The sequence below is a fragment of the Colius striatus genome, chromosome W (genome assembly GCF_028858725.1).
Source record: "Colius striatus isolate bColStr4 chromosome W, bColStr4.1.hap1, whole genome shotgun sequence".
Classification (NCBI taxonomy): domain Eukaryota; kingdom Metazoa; phylum Chordata; class Aves; order Coliiformes; family Coliidae; genus Colius; species Colius striatus.
The window spans coordinates 15,013,912-15,030,595 of record NC_084789.1 but is presented as its reverse complement, the minus strand read 5'-3'; positions in this window follow the sequence as shown (position 1 = coordinate 15,030,595).

The following is a 16,684-nucleotide window of genomic DNA, read 5'->3' as shown; positions in this document are numbered from 1 at the left end:
TTTCCTGGAGAAATAACACAAAAGTTCCCTTCTGATAAAATTCTTAGTTTTGCTACCTATCATTCTTTAGCTTTTCCTAGGGTCGTTAAAGGAGCTCCTATAACAGGAGCATTGACTGTTTTTACAGATGGATCATCTAATGGACAAGCAGTTTTGTATACTCCTACAGACCAATATGTTTGGAAATTAGAGAATGTTTCTGCACAAATGACTGAATTATATGCAATTTATCAAGCACTGTTGAAATTTTCTGAGCCTTTGAATATCTATTCTGACAGTCGTTACATTGTCACTTCATTACAATTTTTAGAAACAGTTCCTGTCATAGCTTCTAAAGTTTCTTTTATACAACGATATTTTGGTCTGATTCAATCTCTCTTAATAATAAGAGATGCACCTCTTTTTGTAGGACACATTCGTAGTCACTCTAAATTACCTGGACCTTTGAGTCACGGCAACAATCAGGCTGATTTGTTAACTCGTTTTACTGTTGCTACTGTTGCAGAAGCCCAGCGTTTGCACTCTCTGCATCACTTACCTGCAGCTACTCTACAACGTATGTGCCATATCTCTCGAGAACAAGCTAGAGAAATTGTTCGAACATGTTCTTCGTGTGTTTCTTTTTTACCAATTCCTCATTATGGAGTTAATCCTCGAGGTCTTTTACCTAATGATCTCTGGCAGATGGATGTTACTCATTATCCTTCTTTTGGCCGCCTCTCTTATATCCATGTAACCCTTGATACCTTTTCTCATTTTGCAGTAGCCACTCCTTTGTCTGGAGAATCAACCGCACAAGTAATTTCACATTTGTTACACTGTTTTTCAGTCTTAGGTATACCAAAGACTATCAAGACAGATAATGGCCCCGCATATACTAGTGCTAAATTTTCAAAATTTTGTGCTCATTTTTCTATAACACATAAAACAGGGATTCCTTATAATCCACAGGGTCAAGGCATGATTGAACGCTTTAACCTTACTCTGAAGACACAATTAAAGAAATTAAAAACGGGGACATGGGGGATTAAGGACACTCCTTTGTCTTTGTTAAATCATGCTCTTTTTGTTTTAAACTTTTTTACTCTCGATGCAGCTGGCCTTTCGGCTGCTGATCGTCATTGGCAATCCCCAGCTCAGCAGAAACCTGCAGTATTATGGAAAGATCCTATTGATGGATCCACGAGAGGCCCTGACCCGGTTCTATTATGGGGTAGAGGGTATGTTTGTATTTTCCCAACAGATGAGCCTGTACCTCGTTGGATTCCAGAACGCTGTGTTCGACATGCCAAAAACGAAAATAGGCAAGCTCCGAAAGAGGTTTCAACGCCTGATGCTGATACCACAACAACCTCGACCACAACAACATGATTTTAACTATTGGTCATCATTACAGATCTTTGCTTATTGGCTTAGCATAATATGGAATAATGCCAACTCTTCAATTAACTTAAAACAATTGCATGGAGAAATTCTCTCTCTACAAAATACAGAAAAATTGCAGTTGCCTCTCGCCCAACGTGCTCATGATTTTGTTAGTGTTTTAAAAGCTTCTTTTCCATCCTTATCTTCATTTTATAAAGGAATCTATTGCCTTATAGGAGCAACTTTATGCATAATTGTCCTAGTTGTAGTATTACCTTGCATATTTCGTTTAATGTATGATATGATAAAACAAACGAGTATAAAAACAAAAAAATTACAATTAATGGCTACACAACACGTTCCCGCTACAATACATACTGAATAAAAAGAAAAAAGGGTGAAATGATGAGACCAATCTGCCTGAAAGGGTAGAATGGCCCTCGAAAGGATTTGCCTGGTAAGGGTTAATCTTTTCTAAGGAAGCCTGCCTGAAAGGGTTGGCTCCTTAAACAAAGCCCCTAACTTAAGCAAAAACATCCTGTATACACAACAATGATAACGACACCAGATGTCTTGTAGCCACGGAACATATATCACAAAAATGTAGTAAACAGTACCATAAATTTTGTAGATAACATTTGATTGATTTGTAGCATATAGAAAATATACGTACTCATATTGTTTGTTAACCTATACTGATGACCTTTGCGATATGTACTGACTATAAAAAGAGCATAAGAAGAAGCAATAAACTGTCACTTGCTCAAAGAGCAGTGGTCCGCCTGTCCTTCATCGTCCTGGAAAGAGCTGGTCTCTGACAAGATTGTAGCCAAAAAGGCTTCAGTTCAGGTTGTATACTATAAACATTAGAGGAAAAAATAAAAAAATTTAAGCTGCAGCAATTGTGTTTCTTGTTCTTTATTACCGCATCAAATCCACACCAAACGTGCTTGTAGCTGTTTGGTGCTGCTCCCTCCAGTCAAACGACCGCTTCTGCCAGGGCAGGGCAGCGCAGTGCAGGGCAGGGCAGGCCTTAACTTTTCAGAACATTTCGCAGAAGCAACAGAAGTTGCTCTAAATTGGTCCCCAAAAGCCCCGCTTCAGGGAACGCAGACATTTCTAAGCTCCACGCTTCCTGGGAGAAAATAAAATACTTAGCCTGTGTTCAGCACTGACAGCCTGAGTGCTGGAGGGCAGGTCAAGATAGGATTTGTGCTAAGCTGGGTAGGAGGCTTTCAGAAAAATAGAGGATGATAGAAAATCTGTCGGATTCACCAGACTTGGCTGCCTCTCGGTGACACCATGAATGCGAGCTGCTGCTAGGCAGCAGACTTCTCTACAGAAAGTCATATGGATGGCAAATGGGCGCTTTGGTGCCTCTCAGTAGGGAATCGCCAATTGCTAAAATCCTTACGTGCTTCTCTGGTGGCCCTGGTTCTCATGTGGGTGGGTGGCTGGGACAGCTTTGCATGGTCGACTTGTCCTGGCTCCTGTCCCTTACTCACATGCTCTTCAGTCTCCAACCCCAGAGCATCCTGTCTCTTGTGTATGGACACTTCAGGACATGGGGGAGGGTTCTTCCTTCCATCCAGAGCAACAACAAGCGTCCAGCCTCCTTCATCTCCCGAGTTACTTGTGTTAAGTCACCTCGAGGTTGGCTTCGGGCTCTTGCGCAGCCTTAAGGCAGGCTGCCGCTCAGCCTGGGACAGCGTACAATACGACGCAGCGATCTCCTGCTTGCATTCCTGGATACCGTGATGCTTGTCAAGCTCCTCTTGTAACGTAGCTACTTCTCCAAGGAGATCTTCCAGTTGGGTATGCTTGGAGCTATGACATCCACCGCTGCCTTTGGGCACTAGGGGGGCTTCCAGGTACCGATGCTCCATGCAACGCGAGGTCTAGACAGCTGTATAAGTCCTTTGGAGGTCTGTTTAGGAGTAAGATGTCTGCCTAGGTAGGCCGTGGTGCTTCCATTTCATTTGCAGCCACAGCCGTGCAGTTGGGGCAGGCGGACACCATTTTCCTTCAGCGGGTCGCCTCGAAATCCCAGGACAGATGAGAAAGGGTGGCACGTACCAACAGGGGGGGAAGGGAGAGAAGCGGCCGCTGCAGTCCCACAGCCTTTTCCATGTCCTGTGTCACCAGGTCCCCCTGCCTCATTCAGCAGAGGGTCCACATTTTCTTCTGCCTTCCTTTTGTCACCTATGTACTTATAGAAGCCCTTCTTGTTGTCTTTGACATCCCTTGCCAGATTCAAATCCAGTTGGGAATTCCAGCTCTCCTAACCTCAGCCCTGCATGCTCGGACCAATGTCTCCGTATTCTCCCCAGGTGACCCGTCCTTGCTTCCACCCTCGGCAGGCTTCCTTTTTTTATGCTCAAGTCTGACCAGGAGCTCCTTGCTCATCCACGCAGACCTCCTGGCATTTTTGCCCGACTTCCTGCTCGTTGGGACGGGCTGCTCTTGAGCTTGGAGGAGGTGACCCCTCCAATATTCACCAGCTTTCTGGGGCCTCTCTTCCCTCCAGGGCCTGATCCCTCGGGACGCTTCAGAGCAGATGCCTGAAGAGGCCACAGTCGTCTCTCCTGAACGTCCACGGTTGTGAGCTTACTTTTTACCCACCTCTTGGGATCCTGAGCTCCGCTGTCTCATGGTCACTGCAGCCAAGGCTACCTTTGACCTTCACATCCCCAACGAGCCCCTCCTTGATGGTCAGTAGGAGGCTCAGCAGAACACCTCTCCTCCTTGGCTCCTCCATCACTTGGGGGAGGAAGCTGTCATTGATGCACTCCAGGAACCTCCTAGATTGCATTATGCCCTGCAACACTATCCTTCCAGCAGATATTGATTGGGATGGTTGAAGTCCCCTGTAAGAACCAGGGCCTGCGAAGGTGAGACTGCTCCTGTCTGTCTGTAGAGGGCCTCATCAGCTTGTTCTTCCTGGTCGGGCGGCCACCCTTACCCGTCTTCCCTTTAATCCTCATCTTCCCGGCCTCTCCTTCCTAACAAGTCACAAGAGCCACCCCACCACGTCTCTGTAATCCCAACAAGATCAAGATCGTAGCTCTGCAACTGCACACACATCTCTGACTCCTCATGCTTATTCCCCATACTGCGCGTGTTAGTGTACAGGCACTTCAGAGAGGCACCCCAGTGTGTTGACTCCCTAGAAAAGGCTTTGGGGGGATTTTGCCACGACGACGGTGCCTTGTAGGCACTGCCTTTGCTTACATGTGAATGCTGGAGGTGAGCCTGCTTAAGTCCTGTTTTGTTGATTTTGCCATCCTTTCCTGTCACATGACCTTCAGCCCTTTGCTCACTGTTGATATCAATATTATGACTACTGCTCGCACAGCATCAGGGCTGTCCCTCCAGCATTCCTTCCCCCACCTTCACCAATAGCTGTGGGTGGGCATGATCTTGGGAGGCACCATGGCCAGGACAGCTGACCCAGGCTGACCAAGGAGATATTCCATACCATATGACGTCAGCTCAGTAATATAAACTGGGGGAGAGGAGCAGGAAGGGGAGACAAGATTCATTTCTGGCCTTCTAAAAGCAATCGCTACGCGTACTGAAGCCCTGCTTCTCGGGAGGTGACCGGACATCACTGCTGATGGTTAAGTAGAGAGTAACAGCTTTATCTGCTTTTGCTTCACTTCCCGCGAGCGCGGCTTTGCTGCTTCGTAATTAAATTGCTTTTATCTCAATCCACGAGACTCCCATCTCATTTTTCTCCCCTTCCCTGGCTTGCTGAGGAGGTGGGGGATAGAGCAGTGTGGTGGGCATCTGACATACAGCCAGGCTCAAACTACCACACGTGCCTACCCCAGTCACTATCATTCTTTAAACCACCGAGACCCTTCAATTTCTACACAGAGGAATGTGCCTTTTACACTTTGGGACCGGTTTTTTTGGGACTGGTTGATCTTGGCCGGCTGCCAGGGTCAACCCAGCTTCTCTCTCAATGCTTCTCAACAGGAAAGGGGGAAACAACAAAAGAAAAAAAAAAAAAAAGCTCACCTGCTGGCTGTGCAGGCAGCAGGGAAATACCTGCCCGACAGCCTTTTGCACTTTCTTAAATATGCTTCCACAAGTGCTGTGCTTTGTAGGTGTAGCTAGAAGGGGCTTGATAACACACCAATGTTGTGTGTTATCCTGCTTGTTGGGACGGGCTGCTCTTGAGCTCGGAGGAGGTGACCCCTCCAATATTCACCAGCTTTCTGGGGCCTCTCTTCCCTCCAGGGCCTGATCCCTTGGGACGCTTCAGAGCAGATGCCTGAAGAGGCCACAGTCGTCTCTCCTGAACGTCCAAAGTTGTGAGCTTACTTTTTACCCACCTCTCGGGATCCTGAGCTCCGCTGTCTCATGGTCACTGCAGCCAAGGCTGCCTTTGACCTTCACATCCCCAACGAGCCCCTCCTTGATTGTCAGTAGGAACACCTCTCCTGCTTGGCTCCTCCATCACTTGGGGGAGGAAGCTGTCATAGATGCACTCCAGGAACCTCCTAGATTGCATTATGCCCTGCAGCGCTGTCCTTCCAGCAGATATTGATTGGGGTGGTTGAAGTCCCTGGTAAGGACCGGGGCCTGCAAAGGCGAGGCTGCTCCTGTCTGTCTGTAGAGGGCCTCATCGGCTTGTTCTTCCTGGTCGGGCGGCCACCCACTACAAGGCCACCCTTACCCGTCTTCCCTTTAATCCTCATCTTCCCGGCCTCTCCTTCCTAACGAGCCACAAGAGCCACCCCACCACGTCTCCGTGATCCCAACAAGATCGTAGCCCTGCAACTGCACACACATCTCTGACTCCTCATGCTTATACCGTATACTGCGCGTGTTAGTGACTTGCGGAATCAAACTCTATAACTCAGAGTTATAAAGAAGTTATAAAGAAGGTATGTTTATTCGGCGCCGGGCGCACGGTGGATCGCTCCACCACAAAAGTGCGCACCCGACTCGGCAACTTGCTTGATTTGTATTTGTTACAAAGTTACAAAATCATATGACATTATCCGCCTAGACAAAGACACAACCTGTCCCCGATTTCGCATGTAAATTAGGTCTTTTCTTCCTTTCATTTGCGTGATGTATCAGATGAAGGCTGATAAGTCCTGAGGCTTTCTCACCCCTGATCTTCAGATATCACTTGGCCCCTGGCAGAACCGGGTTTCTGCCCTCAAGGAAGTTGGAGGACCCTGGAGGTATTGTGTGAGGAGATAAATGTGACCTTATGTGAATTTTGTCCTGTCTGAAAAATAAGCTTTATACTATTGCAATAAGTTAGTATAAGGTTTATTAGTACATGTTAGTATAAAGCTCTACATCAGTCCCCCCTTTTTCTATAAAATTAGTACATTCTTTTACTATTGATACAGTGATTCCTTATTAAGGATTTTACTAAAGTACTTATTTGAATCAAGCTTGTCTTAGCTGGTGTTCTTTCCACTTAAGAGCATGCCTCTCCAGTGCTCTGACAACAAAAGAAACATCTGATACAGATGACAAATAGCACAATGATAACAATTATCAGAATTATTACCACAAAAGTTCTTTCAACCCAGCAAAGTTAGGTAACCATGAAGTTAATTTACTCCATAACTCTTGTCACTTCTCACGCTTTTGCTGTTCTTGTGGGAAATGCCTTTGGCCAACCTGAAAAGGTGTCAGTTAGCACTAACAGGTCCCTTTTCTCTGCCAATTTGACCCATCTCTGGTTTAGGAGTGTCCTTTGGATTAGTTTGGAGGCAAAGATCACATTGGCAAGTTACTTGTTTTACAGTACTATATAAATTCCTGGCTATAATTTGCCTGATTAGATGTCTGTGCAGAGCCTCTGCCCTCCCCACCCAGTGTTCCTTTTTGTTCTTCACTCACTAAAGACCATAGTAAGTAAGTGGGAATTTTCCTTGTGGGGTAACAGCCCACAATCCTTCGTCATTATATGTGCCCTCTAGATCTGTGATCAATTTCTTATCCTTTTTAGTATAATTAGGCTTACCTTCCAGGGAGATTTGTCCATCTGGAATCAAGGCTCCCTCAAACCTTACCTCTCCTTTTGCAGCCTGTTTTGCCTCTCTGTCCGCCAGCTCATTTTCTCTTTCCAACTCTGAGCTTACTTTTTGGTGCGCCCTCATATGCATAATAGCCACTTTCTCAGGGAGTTGCATGGCATCAAGTAGTTTTAAAATTTCTTCATAGCTGCTTCCATCTGTAAACCAGCTTTCCATATTGTCCAGAGGGGTCTCCTTCAGGTCCAGACGACTTGAATATACTGCTTCAATGGTCTCTAAGCAATCATGCTGCACTGGTTCTTCTGAGTTTCTGCTAAGAAATGAAGCTGGACTGATAATGTTAGTGACCACAATTTCCACATCATCCTGTTCCACTATTATGGCTTGATATTTTAGGAACCTTTGGGGAGAGAGAGCAAATGTCCCCCTTTTCTCTTCTGAAACTGCTGATACTGTGTGAGACACCAGCACTGTCGTCTTCCGGCCCAGAGTAAATTTCCAGGCTTCTTGAATGTTTATTACAACGGCTGCAACTGCCCCCAAACATTCAGGATCCTGGGTTTTCGTGTGAGAAGAAAAAAATGGTTTACTCACATCTGGAAGTCCTAAGGCTGGGGCAGGCATCAGAGCCTTCTTTATCTGATCAAAGGTCCATGCAGCTTCTTTATTCCATTGTAGATTCACCATCGCATAAAAGGTGTCCAGGTTAGACAGGCATCCTTTGTTTTGGTAGAGATCAATATATCGTCCACATACTGCAGGAGTTTTCCTTCTTCAGATGGGGCTTCCCATGATTCGGGATCTTTGGCTAGCTGGTTGCCAAATATGGTGGGGCTGTTTTTGAATCCTTGAGGCAGCACCATCCAAGTAAGCTGAGTTTTACGTCCACTTTTAGGACTTTCCCATTCAAATGCAAATACTTTCTGTCTGGCTTCATGGAGAGGGAGGCAAAAGAAGGCATCCTTTAAATCTAAAACAGTAAACCAAGTTAAGTCAGGTGTTAGCACAGTTAACAGGGTGTAAGGATTTGCTACCACGGGGTAGAGGTCCTCAGTTATTCTATTGACTGTCCGCAAACCTTGGACTATCTGATAAGACCCATGCAGCTTGCGGACTGGTAATATGGGAGTGTTAAAGCTGGACTCACACTCTCTTACAGTCCTAACTGTAAGAATTTTTCTATTATCGGTTTAATCCCCTCCCTGTCCTCCCTCCTCAAGGGATACTGTTTAATCCTTACCGGCTGTTTCCTTTAAGTTTTACCTCCACTGGTAGGGCATTCTTTGCCCTTCTGGGTAAATCTGTGGCCCATACTCCTGGATATACTTGGTTCATGATGTCTTCGTTAATGTTTCCTTCTGTATCGATATTAGTTAGTAACAGGCTCATAATTTGTATATCATTTTGATCATTCACCTCCAAGCTAATGTGACCATTTTCAAATTTAATCGTGGCTTGTAACTGCTCCAGCAAATCTCTTCCCAAAAGAGCTTTTGGGGCATTGGACATATACAAAAACCTGTGAATTTTACTTGCTTTCCCAATTTGTATTTTAAGGGCTCAAAAAAGTATGACTTTTCACATTGTCCAGTGGCTCCCATCATCATAACATAATCATTACTTAGCGGTAACAGTTCTTGATTTAAGACCGAAAATGTCGCCCCTGTATCTATTAGAAATTCTACTTGTTTTTCATTTTCCCCTAGCTTTAGTGTAACCAGTGGATCTGCTAGGGTAGACTCCCCAGGTCCCTGTCAATCGTCCTCCTTTAAGTGGACTATCGCAGATCTCCCTCTTCATCCATCGTAGCTCCCCTTGGACCCCTTAGGGCACTTTTTTCCAGTGTCCTTTTTTTTTTTAGTACGCACACTGATCCCTATCCAGTCTCAGTGGCTCTCTTCTTTGTGGTCTCTGTTCCAGAGCTGCCACAGTTGCTATTATTCTTTGTTCCATTCTTCTGTCCTTGTCACTTTCCCTATTCCCAAAGACCTTCCATGCTTCTTCGATTAACCTTTCTATATCCCGCACGTCTGCCCCTCTTAATTTTTGCAGTTTTCTTTGGATATCGTCACATGACTGCCCTATGAACAAGGATATTAGCTGTTGCTGGCCTACTTCGGCCGATGGGTCCAGAGGAGTGTATTTGCACATAGCAAGACTTATTCTGTCTAAAAATTCTGAAGGGGTTTCAAAAGGGCCTTGTCTTACGGCATATAACATTGACCAATTTTCCAACCCATATTTTATCCACTGTTATTGTTGCAACTGCTGATAATTGTCACGATCATTTGGATCCCACCCTGGGTCTGTCAAAGGTATACACTGATCAACTGTCCATCCCACTAATGTCCCTTCCGTAATTTGGGCCTGTACTTATGTTTTCAATACGAACAGCCTTTCTGTTTCGGTCAGTGCATCCAACATAGCATCTATGTCTCGCCAGTCTGGATCTAAAGTTTTAAGAATCATATCAAACCTTTTAGTGATGCCTATAGGGTCCTCTCGGTAATCTCTTACTGTTTCCTTCCAGGAATCTAAGTCATTAATGGTAAAAGGAACCTTTATTTTTGTGGGCCCCATTGGGCTCATCTCCTGTCTCAGTGGGGCTTGAATTATTGGACCCACTTTACTCCGAGTCCTTGATGTAATGGGGCTGAATCCAGGGCCTTGTGGCTCATTTTTCACTGTTCCTTTATCTGGTATCGGTGGTGTTCCCATATTTACAGTCCTGTCTGGTCCCACAGAAGGACCAGGACCCATTACAGGGTAGGTAAAGTTCCTCTGTCATTCATATTTATACTCATTGTTGGAGGAGGACCCTGGTTGCCTGTAGGCACGCCCATATTCACTGTCCCCTGAGGACCCATATATTCCATTCTCATTTTCTCTTTGCTCCCCCTCTTTCATTAGGAGGGGGCATGGAAGGAGGTATATAGCCTTCTAGGCTTTCTAAATCATTTGCCTGATACACCTTATCTCTATTGGTGCAGCGTTGTCCAACACTACAGGACAAACAGCACCTTTTTAGTTTTCCCGTTTTCTTGTTCTAGGGCCGGTACCAGGGGATTTTGGGGAGGAGTTAACCCACAAGCCTGCTGCCACTCTGGGTAATTTCTCAGAGTGAAAAACATATCCACATAAGAAGCCTCATCCCATTTTCCTTCCCTCCTTAAAAACAACATTAACTGTATGAGAAAATTATAATTCAGAGTTCTATTTTGAGGCCACTTCTTCCCATCGTCTAATTTATAGAGCGGCCACCATTGGTTGCAGTATTTTATAAGTGGGGTTTTTTTTACTTTCTGTACCCCTAGTCCCCACAAGATCTTTCTAATGTGCCAATATGCATCCTAATGGACTTTTCTTGGCTCTCACACTCTGAGCGCTTCCCATTATTTTCCTATATTCTCGAATTACTCTTTGTAACCCTTTCTCTGAAATGTTTTTCAAAGTAGGTAATCCCAACTCCCAACCACAAAACACGGCTGTAATCTCAGCTATGTGTTCTTCACACTCAGGACACCAGCACCAATGCTTATCGTAGTTACCACCCCTTCCAATGCTATTACAGTTATATATTCTAGCAAAAAGTACGCTTCAGTTTTACCGACCCAGCATGTTCCAAACGGGACGTTTCAAACAGGGAATTTCTAATGGGGGCAGTGGATGGAGTTCTTTCTTCTCCGCTGTATAACTTACACACAAAAGTTAAGTATATTCCCTGATATTTATATACTCCGGATCCTCCCGTTTGGGGCGGGATCCTCTCCCCACCCCCCCAGGGCACTATAAAGTTTTCATTAATGCATTAACACCGGGAAGCTGAAACCACCGGCAAACTCATTCCCGTTCCTTATCTTCTACCTTGATAGTGTAAAACAGTACTATTAAAATATTTCTTGGCTCCCTTAATTCACATAAAACATATGTAGACAAGTTAACAAACACTACAATTACTTGACACGCTTTGTCCGTCTCCGGCCAGTCTCCTCGCGGAGATACGGAACCGCAGATAAGGACTCCGCACTCGCTTCGCAGTCAGACTGCGTCTCATTCATTTAACACTCAATACACACACACACATTGTGAGAAATATTGATGTTGCTTTTGCAGAATCCAAAAGAAATTAAGACAAGGAATTTTGACGGCTGTCTGCCTCTGTATAATGGAAATCAGTGGTCTAACCATGACTGTTATCTACCTCTGTGTAGTGTAAATCAGTGGATTAACCATGAATGTTATCTGCCTCTGTGTAGTGTAAATCAGTGGACTAACCATGAGACTGTTATAGTTTGTATAGACTGTTATGAGTTTGTTTGTAATTAGAGTTTAAATCTTAGGATTGTGGGGGAATCCACGATAAGATACAAAAACCAGACATCCTCTGAGGAGGATTTTAGGCGCCTCGAGAAGTTGTAAATCTTGGAGTACCTAATCAGTGGGGAAACAAGGGAGGGACCTTGCGGCCGGGATAGGGAATAAAAGGCCAAATGTTGTATCCATCGGGTGTGCCTACTAGCTAGGACACCCGCTCTTGCAAGAACGCTTAATAAAAGTGCTTCACTGCAGAGTCTGACCTGAGTCTTTCGTGAGAAAGCTTGTTTTGTTTCTCACAACATCACAACTTTACAATATCCGTTTATCTTAAATACAAATAAGCCCGGGTACTTCCAACGCCACAATACTATTATTATTATTATACCAGTTGTTATCCCTTCCGCAGCTGCAAACTAAAACCAAGATGTCATGTGAATTCGCCCTGTAACCATATGAATCTCGACTGGGGCCTCTGAGTTACGAATACCAAGTAACCCCCCCCGAATGCCAGTTGGGGCCTCTGAGTTACGAATACCAAGTAACACCCCCCCCCCCAATGTCAGTTGGGGCCTCTGAGTTACGAATACCAAGTAACCCCCTCCCCAATGCCAGTTGGGGCCTCTGAGTTACGAAAAACCAGGTAACCCTCCCCCAATGCCGACTGGGGCCTCTGAGTTACGAAAAACCAGGTAACCCCCCCCCCCAATGCCGAGATTCTTCCCAACTTACACCTACACAGGGACTCTGTCGTGCGCCAGACGTCTCTGCGCGACTTACCGATCGCCCCGACCGCGGTCCCTTTCCCTCTTTCACATACCTTGTCCGCAGGATAGATGGTCGTTGTCTGCTCCCGCAGTGAGCGGCTGGGAGCGGAGTTCCTCCCAAGAAAAAGACTCGGGCCGCAGCTAGGACGTCCGTTCCTCGGTCGCTCCTGCAGCCGAGCAGAGCGCGTCCCATCTGGGGTGCCAAAATGACTTGCGGAATCAAACTCTATAACTCAAAGAGTTATAAAGAGGGTATGTTTATTCGGCGCCGGGCGCACGGGGGATCGTTCCACCACAAAAGTGCGCACCCGACTCGGCAACTTGCTTGACTTATATTTGTTACAAAGTTACAAAATCATATGATGACATTATCTGCCTAGACAAAGACACAACCTGTCCCCGATTTCGCATGTAAATTAGGTCTTTTCTCCCTTTCATTTGCATGATGTCTCCGGTGATGGCAGGTGATGCTCTCTGGGGCCTTGGGAGATGAAGGCTGATAAGTCCTGAGCCTTTCTCACCCCTGATCTTCAGATATCACTTGGCCCCTCGAAGAACCGGTTTCTGCCCTCAAGGAAGTTGGAGGACCCTGGAGGTATTGTGTGAGGAGATAAGCGTGACCTTTTTACAGCTTGTGTGAATTTTTTCCTGTCTGAAAAACAAGCTTTATACTATTGTGATAAGTTAGTATAAGGTTTATTAGTACATGTTAGTATAAAGCTCTACATCATTAGTGTACAGGCACGTCAGAGATGAACCCCAGAAAAGGCTTTGGGGGGATTTTGCCACGACGACGGTGCCTCGTAGGCCCTGCCTTTGCTTACATGTGAATGCTGGAGGTGAGCCTGCTTAAGTCCTGTTTTGTTGATTTTGCCATCACTTCCTGTCACATGACCTTCAGCCCTTTGCTCAGTGACCCTGTTTGTCACTGCCTCTCAGGGCTGCTGGTTACTCCCTCCATCCCCATCCTTCTTCTTACTTTAAAGCCCTCCTAATGAGGTCAGCTTTCCTACTGGCAAAAACACCTTTGTCCCGCTTAGGGAGGTGGATCCCCTCTCTCCCAAGCATATGCTGATCCACAAACAGGGTCACAGAACCCAAAAGCCTGTCGCCAGCACCAGCTCCACAGCCAAATATTGACCCACATTATTAATGCCCTCTTCCCACCCTTTCCCCTCATCCTGGCAGGAACACCAGCTGGGTCCCCATGCCCTTCACTATCGCCCTCAGAGCTCTGGGGTCATTGCTAGGGGAAACCTGGACAGTATCAAAAGCCTCACTGGGGCCCAATCCTCAGCTTTGGGGCTCCTTTGCTACTGAAATTTCAGTTACAGAAGATGGAGTGGTACCTGTGCTTCAGTCAAATCAACATTCAGTCCTCATCCTTCCTCACAAAAGGGGTGGGAACTACATCTCCAGCCTTACTTATTGTCCTTTTACCCTTCACATCTCAAGGCATTACCTTCTCTAAGGCTGTTTTAATCAACTTTACCAAGACTCAGTTAACCAAGCTCACATCTACTCCGTGACCTCTTTACAGCCATTCATTCCTGGGTTTCCAACGCGCACACACAAAGCATCCAACAGGCTCCGCACATTTTCATTCCTCTGCACACAGGAGTTCCAGGTGTCATTTTTATTAGCAAGTGAGAAAAAGAATGGAGTCTAGGTCCTTTTTCTCACAAAAACCTCTCCTTGCTCAGAAAGAAGGCTTTTTTCTCTTGACATTCTCCCCCACCCCCTAAAGTGACTCAATCCCTAGATATTTCCCAACTTTCCTATCTCCAAAATGTCCCGTTCCTACCCCAGTCACTATCATTCTGTAAACCACCGATTGCCTTCAACTTCTACACGGAGGAACGTGCCTTTTACGCTTTGGGACAGATTGATCTTGGCCGGCTGTCGGGGCCCACCCAGCTGCTCTCTCACTGCTCCTCCTCAACAGGACAGGGGGAAACAACAAAAAAACCAAAAAGAGGATGAAAAAGTTCCTTCAGGAAATACCCACCTGCTGGATCCCCAGGCAGCAGGGAAATATGTTGCCGCTACCAGCAACATCACCAGGCTGCCCACACGGATCACTCAGCCCAACCCCGCTGAGGGGACAAGATCACTACATACACAGTATGGATGATGCTTTATTCCCACTAATTGTTTACACCATGTGCTTTTATCTGCTAACACAAGCACCTCCTTTCACTCCACCCTGTGCCCACTTCTTCTGTACCCTCCACCTCTCATGTTACAACCCGAGATCTTCTGGATGCCTACAACATCTCCCCCTCCCAAAGCTCGAAGCTCCAGCATCCTGTGGCACGGGCTGATATTTGACATGTCTGCCCAGCACACGTGCTAGCTGAGCCAATTGTGGGAAGATATAAACAGGTGCTGGTCGTGTTCCACTTCACTGCACAAACTCGCCAATAGTTGAGTGACCCCAGCTGGATCTGCTTCATGACGAGCACTCCGAAGAACACGTCAACCTGCAAAAGAGACTCACTCGACCATTAGACTCATATCCCTGGTCATATTTGTTTTGCCGGGAGCTGCTGCTGGATTCCCTCTTTTTCTATACAAGCATACCCTCGGCCCAGGCATCTAAGTTTCCACCCTGATTCCCACTCCCCGGTGTCGATTTGCCATAATTTGACTGCTGGCAATTTATCTACTGCTACCGGTTCTTGTTCCCTAAAGTGTGCTTGCGCCGGTATGGGTCCTGACCCTCGAACAAAGTGGTTAAGGACGTACAGACAGCGCACTAAAATATTGTGTTGCCTATCGGGGGTAATTCTATGTCCCATGCTCTCCCCCTCCCTAAGATGGTTGAGCTATTGTGAGGGATACCGTGCACCAATTTAATCTGCCAGGTTTGACAGAATTCCCGTGTTACATGGGAGGTGTAACAAGGCCCATTGTCAGTTTTGATTTGTTCAGGACATCCTAGGACGGCTATACACTGTAGCCAGTGCCTGATCCTGTGGCACGCTGTGGCTCCGCGTATGGGGGTAGCTAGTATGTAGCCACTGCAGGTGTCAATGGTGACGTGGAAGTGATGGTTGGGATGAAAAGGCTCATAAATTGTGACATCCGTTTGCCAGATCTGATTCGGGAGCAACCCTTGGGGATTAACTCCAGCTTCCCATGCTAGCGCTGAAGCACATTGAGGGCAAGCAGCAACTATCTGCTTTGCCACTTGGAGAGGGATCTTGGTCTGATGATGTAGAGCCCGCACTCCACAACGCAAAAGGTGTGTAGCTGTCTGGCCACTGGGAAATCCTCTTGAGCAGAGATAGGCCATACATGCGTCGCTGCTTCATCCACCTTTTTGTTACCTTTGGTAAAAGCCCCCGGAATATTGGTGTGACTGCTGATGTGTACAATAGAGCAGGGGGCAGGATGAGTTTGTAAGGCATTCAATATGAGGTCTGCTATACCAGTGGAGGCACAAATGGCTCGTGCACATTGTCAGACTAGTTCAGCAACAAATCTTGTGCCGGTGACGATATTGAGTGGTGTTGAATGCCATGCCTCCAGGGCAAAGGCGACAGCTTTGGCCTCCAGATATTGCACCAATTTTGTGGCGTCAGTATGCAAGATTTTCTCTCATCTGTCTCCCTGTTTCCATACCACTGCCGCTATGTTGGTCTTTGATGAGGCATCTGTAAACGTGTGTCTTTACAGTCCCATGTAGCTCCTTCACAACCTTTGTTTCTAGGGGAGCCCATTCATATCTGCCCCCATCGATCATTGAATCATAGAATCATGGAATCATAGAATGTTAGAATGTTAGGGATCGGAAGGGACCCCCAGAGATCACCCAGTCCAACCCCCTACCCCGCAGAAGCAGGTTCACCCAGACCATGTCACATAGGAACATGCCCAGGCTGATCCAAGGGAGGAGGCCCCACAATCCCTCTGGGCAGCCTGCTCCTCTGCTCCGTCACCCTCACAGTTTTTTTGTTTGGTTTTGTTTTTTGCTTTTTTTTTATATTTAAGTGGAACCCTCTGTGTTCCAGCTTCATCCCACCACCCCCTGTACTTCTGCCAGCTACAACAGAAAAAAGAATGTCCCAAGCTTCCGACACCCACTATTTAGATATTGATAAATATTAATAAGATCTCCTCTCAGTCTCTTCTTCTCCAGACCAAACAACCCCAGTTTCTGCAGCCTTTTCAGCTTTCCTACTGGCAAAACCACCTTACATTTTTTTTTGCCAGTGTCATAGT